General features: G+C 39.0%; 1 long non-coding RNA gene across 1 annotated transcript; it reads left to right on the top strand.

The window, feature by feature from the left end:
• The first annotated feature begins 6,308 nt into the window (after positions 1–6,308).
• On the top strand, positions 6,309–7,324 carry LOC118679797 (uncharacterized). The gene is made up of 3 exons (XR_011395035.1): positions 6,309–6,548; positions 6,653–6,960; positions 7,021–7,324. It is a non-coding gene; the product is annotated as an uncharacterized lncRNA (long non-coding RNA).
• The last annotated feature ends 226 nt before the right edge of the window (positions 7,325–7,550 follow it).

Here is a 7,550-nt window from a genome sequence, read left to right as displayed (position 1 = left end):
ACGCCTCGCCGCGTATTTCTTATCCATTATTGGCCACCATACCAATATACCGTATGTCATGATTGGTCTGACAACTGCTGTATAGAGCCAATAAGCTATCCGAGGCGTTAGCCCCCATTTGGGACCCACAATCCTTTTACAAGTGTAGAGTGCTGTGGCTGCTTTCTTCACCCTAGCATCCAAGTTTTGTTTCCATGACTTCCTGTCTAAGATTAGTCCTAGGTAGCTTGCCTTATCTCCAATTGTTAGTTCGCAACCATTTAGTACTGGCGCCGTAACTACTGTAGTGTTATGCTTTCTGATAAGCAATACCAGCTCTGTCTTACCATCATTTAAGTTTAGTCCACACGATACAGCCCAACGGTTTATATCGTCCAGGATCGTTTGCATAAGGTTTGCGAGAGTATTAGGGAATTTACCTCTAGCCGATATTGCCCAATCGTCAGCGTAGGCCACAACATGTACCCCCTTCTTCTCTAGATCCCTCAGCAACTTATTCATTGTCAGGATCCAGAGAAGTGGGGATAACACGCCTCCTTGGGGTGTACCCCTTTGGACGGATCTGCACATCGTTGTCGCTCTCAGCTTTGAAATTATTGACCTGCTCGCGAGCATTTGTTCATATAATTTTCTGAGAGGTTCAGAGATGTCCAGATCTTTAAGCGCACTCAGTATGGCTCTAGGCTGTATGTTATTGAAGCAATTAGAGTGTATTCTTTAACTTCTAGAGATTTTTTAACTCGCCAACACAGAGCTCAGCGCTTTGTCTGTGGATTTTCCTTTAGAATACGCATGCTATGAACCAGGCAACTTGTCTGCTTTTAGTTTGTTTCTTATATATAGTTCTATTAGCCTTTCCAACGTTTTTAGAAGAAACGAGGAGAGACTAATAGGTCTGAAGTCCTTTGGATTTGTATGCGAGCTTTTGCCTGCCTTAGGTATATATATTACCTTGTCTTCCCTCCAAAGCGAAGGGATATAGTATAATTGCAGCGCCCCCTTAAAAATATTAACTAGCCAATCCATTATGTAATTCTGCGACTGCAGGAATTGAGCCGGAAATAGACAATCTGGTCCCGGCAACTTGAAGGGCTTGAAGCTATTTATTGCCTAGCGTACGTTGCTTTCTGATACTGTGTTAATAAGAGTGGAGTCTATTTCTGCTCCACTGTCTTGAGTATATTCAACAGTATGGCTTTCAGAGCTACCTGGGAAGTGGGTATCCATTAGTAGTTCCAGTGACTCTTCACTGGATACCGTCCAACTGCCGTCTGGCTTCTGAAGATAATCGATACTATTCACAGATTGTGCCATTATTTTCCTAAGTCGAGACGCTTCCGCCGTGTTCTCGAGATCATTACAAAAAGATTTCCAAGAATTTATTTTTGCTCTCCTAACTTCCTTTTTGTATGACCTAAGGAGGTTGTAGTAATAATCCCAGGCTGACTCGCCTTGGGATTGCTTAGCTAAATTGAACTACTTTCTGCATCCTTTCTGTAACTTTTTAAGTTCGAGAGACCACCAGGGTGGCCTAGTTCTACTTCGTGTTATTGGACAAGCCACTTCTAATGCTTGCCGGCAAGATTCAGTGAATTGATCAGCGAGGATGTCGAGATCCTCTTTACTATTGGGCTGAAACGGCGGAATTATAGGGATACGTTTTTCCAGCTCTTGCATGTGCACCTGCCAGTTCGTTTTCCTATGATTCCTGAAGTCCATGCCTCTATCGGCCCTTTCTTCTGATATACATTCAATATATTGGTGATCCGAAAAGTAATGTTCTTCGAGGACTCTCCATTAGGTTACCCTGTCGAATAGTACTTCCGACACAAGTGTAATATCCAGTACTTTTTGTCGGTTTCTTGTAATAAATGTTGGCGTCCTTCCCTTATTACACAACAGTAGCTTAGTGCCTAGTAGGTAATTGAAAAGACACTCACCTCAGTCGTTGATATTTGAGCTGCCCCAGACTGTGTGATGCACGGTTGAGTCGCATCCAAGTATGATCATGAACTTGGATGCCTCGCTATCCCTTACCATCTCTTTTGCCATCAGAGGGGGCACCAGCTTCTCCTCGTACGGCGTATAGCACGACACCAGCCGATAACTGCATGTCCTCGTTTCCCAACTTACTGCTATTGTGTCGTTGTTGCTGTAATGATGTAATATAAAAACGTTAAGGGTTTTTCTTTGCCATTATGCAAGCTCTGATTTTACCTTGACTATTAGCCATAAATAAATTATAGCTCGGTGTCCTCAGTCCGCAAATACGCCCTCCATTAACTCATGGCTCCTGGATGAGGACAAACTCAGGCTGTTCTATTGCCACGCGGTTAATTAGGGCTGCTGAAGCTAGTTTGCTGTTATGAAGATTAATTTGTAGAAGACGCATTAACTAATGTTGTTTCTTCGTTTTCCTGAGAGTCGCTTAAAAGCTCTCTCTCAGTATACAAGTTTAAGAGTCTGGCAGCAAGCTTAAACTCGGAAGAACACTCTCTACGCTCTATACTTTCTACATCGCTCGAGAACTCCATAGGATCTTCCTCTACTTCGCATGTCTCGCTTTCCGATGCTAGATGGTCTGCAGCATCGGCGTCCGACTTGTACGGTGTAATCCTCCCTTTCGTGAACGTAGTTTATCTCTTCGCCACTTTTCGCCAGCGGTTCGATGGATTCTTTTGTTGGTAATAGCAGAATCTGCATCGTGGCCCTTTTGGTCTCCATGCCAGATTCTGCTACACTATCGTCAAATGCCTTGACGAACTTCCACCCCTTCGTGGGCAGACTCGGGTTGCAAGCTCTTATGAGCTGCATAATCTGATCCGGCTGTGATGGTGTAGCTGGGATCCATACCCTTGCCGTTGGTCTGGAAGGTTTTTTAGCCACTGCTATCAGTTTTGCGCACGGGTATACTTCCCCTACCTTGGATATAGCAGTTTTGTATAGTGCAACCGATCTCCCGTCATCTCATGCAATCATTTTAATGTGGCCCTGGTACCAGCCGGCATCTGTGCATGACGGTGGCGAACCTGGGGATTCTTCCATCGGGGTCCCTCTCATCCAGAACGCCAATGACAATTCGGTTCCGGGCCACTTCTGCAAATGATTTTGCGGGCGTCCCGCCCTTTGTTTTCGGTTTCGTTAGACTGACGGCTTAGCCTCTTCAGCTGACCTCTGTCGCTTTGCTGCCTTTACTGGAGGTTCCCGTTTAAAATTAAGTATGACCGCCCTCGTGCAGTCAATTGATGCTAGGAGCTCCTTGGTTAGCTCCTCTTTGGTTGGCTGTTGCAACTCCACTAACCTCAATAGGTATGCGGCGCGTTGTTTCTCCGCATACCTTGCCTTTGTCGGGTCCTGAATATTGAATGCGGGCCACTCTCTGGCAGATGCACTTCCAGCAGCAGCCCCTTTGTATTTCCCCCCTCCCCCCGCTTCTCAGTCGTGTTTTGACTGCAGGGTTTGGGCCTGGCTGCCTCCGGCGCTACTACTTTCTTGGGGCCAGCTTTAGCTTCTGCCCCCTTCCTTGTGCCTGCCTTATCTACGGGACCAAGCTTCGCTCCTGTCCTCTTGCTAATTGTTGCCGAGCTCGTTGCAAGCGCTGCTCTTTTATGGGAGCAACTAGCTCCCTCCCGATTTTTTGGTGGAGATCCGGGCTCCCTTGTGGAGATCCGGGCTCCCTTTGTTTTGGTTTTTTGTTAGGTTTAGGTTCATAAATGGTCCCACGAGTGTGGGGGAAAGTGTGTCCGCTTGCGCATAGGCCCCGCTACGCAAGCAAGGCTATCATATTACGGAGGGCGCCAGGTATCCGTAAGCTCCGTTTGAGACTGGGCTATTTAAGGGCCCCCAGCCAGGTTGATCCTCGGCACGTGTCGCATGACACCTTGATCCAGCCCTTTATAGTACCCCCAACCATGGTAAGGCTCCTTACCTGTATGCTGTGCTATCGAGGAACATCGAACACACTGGTAAGAAGTCTGACCTTAGCTAGATTCCTCACGTCTACGGCAGGGGCGGTCTGTTACCAGCTCGAGGATTCAGTAGGTGATTTCTGCCGACCTTCCATAAGGAATACGTGACATATATTTGGTTGGCGTAATATTGTCTTCTATAATTCCTCGTATAAACCTGCCAATTCTACATTTTGAACCAATACACCTTTTTTACTACTAAAACGGCTTAACTTGGCATTCTGCATAGGTTGCCTACTAATATTTAACTATTAAAACGGCCTCACAAGTGGTTCAAATCTGGTATAGTGTATTGCCGTGTTATGTTATAAAATTTATAACTTTAATATTGTTTTTGATACATTTTCAAATATTCTTCGATTATTAAAATTTCGAAAGATTAAATTTACTTTGTTTTGCTCAAAATATTATTTATTGCATTTAATATAATATTTTTAACGCTTTGTAAAAGCTGTGTCTGTATTTCGTTTCAACGGACATATTTTTAAACTTAATGTTATACAAATATATTTTTCAATCAGCATATAAGACCGTGTATGTATAATAACATTAATTACATAAAATGTGTTAATATTATATTAGGTTAAGTATTGTATAGGCGGCCTTATAGAAAAAAATCCTGGTGAACCGAAAACCAAAAAAAGATCGGTAGCGTTAGTTAACAAGTTAGACTTGTTTTGTGAGTACATTAGAAATAAAATTTCTAATTAGAGCCGTGCACTTCATTATTCTTTTTATTTCTAAATTTTAATGCTAATGTATTCGGCTTACGACTATTTATAATTAAGTGTACATTCATAATTGCTTAGATGGTTTGTGTTTGCTACCTGATTATGATGTTTACTTATTTTAAGTGAAAATGTTGTTTTTGTAATTTAGTTGATAAATATGGTTGTCGCGTATGCTGATTGTATGATATGTGTAAAGTATTGGATCGTTCACTAAGTAATTTCGTTTGTTGATAACGGCTGATCATATTGAATTTTTTCGCAGCAAACTATATCTGCATATTCTAATATAATATTTGTATTATAAGTATTTCAAATTCTTCAATAATTACTGATTTCGGGTCTAAGGTTTCAAGTTTCCTTTCAAATTGTAAATTGATTTTTCTCTGTTCGTTATTTTGTTCTATTATATTTATTTATTTAATCCTGATTTTATTTCTATTAGATAATCATGATGTGGTGTTCGTGTTATAAACTTTAAAATTGAAATGTTTACATTTGACGATCTTTTATCTCTACGTGGAGAAGGTAATAATTGAGATTTCAAAGTTTCTATCTTATTTATTAGCAACACTTATTTTTTATTTGAATTAGTGGTCTACGAGGTTTGTTCAAAAATTTTTGCTAATTTTGTCTTAAGAAAGTGTTTATTTAATCAAGAATATCTATTTTGTCCACTTCAAGGTAATCACGTTAGATATAATGCAATAATCCCAGTGTGTTTTTTTAAATCATCGAAGCATTTAAGAAAGTAACTTTTTGTGATCTTGTTCAGTATCTCCTTCGATGCAGTTTTTATCTCCTCAATCGTAGCAAAGCGTCGTCCCTTCATGGTCCTCTACAATTTTGGGAACAAAAAAAAGTCACAAGGGCCAGATCTGGGGAATATGGCGGCTGCGGCACTATTAATGTGTTGTTTTTGAGCAAATACGAGGTATCGCGAATTTTGAATTTTCGCGGCGCATTGTATCTAGGGGTGTTTACTTTAAAGGGGACAAAATAAATATTCATGAATAAGTAATTACTGTCCTAAGAAATCCAAAATTCGCGATACTTTTTGAACAAACATGTTTCTTACAATATTTTCATATGGTTCATGGAATACAAGGTTACGACAAGTTGGTTCAAATTGGTTGGTTGCTCTAGCCACTTAAATATGTTTGTGATATTTTATCCTTGAAATATCCTGAAGTAAAACCCACTTTGCTTATACTAAACAAATTTTTAATTTGAAATAAAACTGTATACACATAGCAACTCTAATTGCCTACTGACATTTCAACGAATGATATATTTAAATAAGTCAAATCCGTTAAAAAAAGTGGTAAATTCACAGCAGGCGCGCATTGTTTGAAAAAAACGCTTTATACACATTTTTTAAATAATATCAAGTATTTTTCAAAAGTGTTAGAAGTATAAATTGTGCAAACATCGCGTTTAAAAATCTGAAACGACGACAGTGGGTAATCGTACACAAAAATATGGACAAAATTCATGTAAGTGATTTGAATATATATTTGTTATGAAAAAAAAAATTTTATATAAAAATTTCGTACAGATTTACCAAACTTAAGGCGGACTGTGTAACAATTAGGGTATTCACAAGGTGTCATATTGTGTCATATCGTCATATTGTCTTAGTTTTTTAAGACTGTCATAACACTGTTGTTGTTTCCCATACAAAATTTAAATGCGGCAAATACAACACGGTGAGGCATGTATTTTGAGTGTGCTATTTTATCAGCTGTATCTGTTTATTTTTTTTATTGTGACGTTTAAGTGTCTAAAATTAATAAATTAAATAAATTTCATCAATTTCTATAATAATATGAAAGGAAGCCGCGATATTCAGGTGAATTAAGTTGAAGAAAAGTGAAATATAAAAATATTTTGTTGTTTCTGTTTCAACATAAAGAACGCTTTCACATAAAGAAGCTTTAATTTTATGTTTTTCAGTTTCTAATGAAATTTTTGTATTCTAAAGACATAAGACAAAGCTTGTGAATTGCCTAAATATGGCTAGAAAGATATTCATGATATGGTATATGTATCAGTATGTCACAGACATATGTAATAACTTATCGCCTAAATCAAGCCATTCGTGAAAAAATTAGAAGAAAATGCGGACAATCATGACCAACCGGAGCTTAAATATCGTTTACGTTCATATATTTTGGGGCATAACGAAACACCTCTAACCGATTTTAGCAATGTTGAAGCTGATGATACACCCGATTTAGAAGGAACACGATGACCTCTTTCTGGTATGTAAACGCTTCAGTTAAGTAGTTATTAGCAAGTATGTATGACTTCATTTCATCTAGGTATACTATTGCGAAGATTCCAAGTGGTAGTCCGTGCGGAGCATAGTACTAACAACGAATTATTGTATCTCGAATCCGACGGTCTAGAGCATTTGGTGGGATGCATTTGCAAAAAATTAAAACCTGAAGTGGATGAATTTGAGAATGATCAGAAGTATACATGGGTTAATCACGTAAGCGAAGGCTAAACAAACTGAAAGAATAATGGAGATGATGAGCCAATGTGAAAAAATATTTGAAAATATACATGGTCAAGTTATTTAAATATAAACAATTATATCCAAAAACAATTGGAAGAAGCTAATTGTCTAGATTTTAGTGAGAAAATTAAACGTTTGTTTTTTTTAGATCTCGAATGTATTTTCAAATAAAGTCGAGATATATCAGATAATTTTTTGAAAAAACAAACGCAAAAATAAAACAAAAACAGTAACATAAAAAACTGTTGGTTGGAACGATAACCGCGGTTTTGATTCTGTACTTATCAAGCAGAGATACCATGGTATAAGGGAGTAGCGAAAGTGCTCATT

This window comes from Bactrocera oleae, chromosome 3 (genome assembly GCF_042242935.1).
Source record: "Bactrocera oleae isolate idBacOlea1 chromosome 3, idBacOlea1, whole genome shotgun sequence".
Taxonomy (NCBI): domain Eukaryota; kingdom Metazoa; phylum Arthropoda; class Insecta; order Diptera; family Tephritidae; genus Bactrocera; species Bactrocera oleae.
This window is presented reverse-complemented; position numbering and strand designations above follow the sequence as displayed.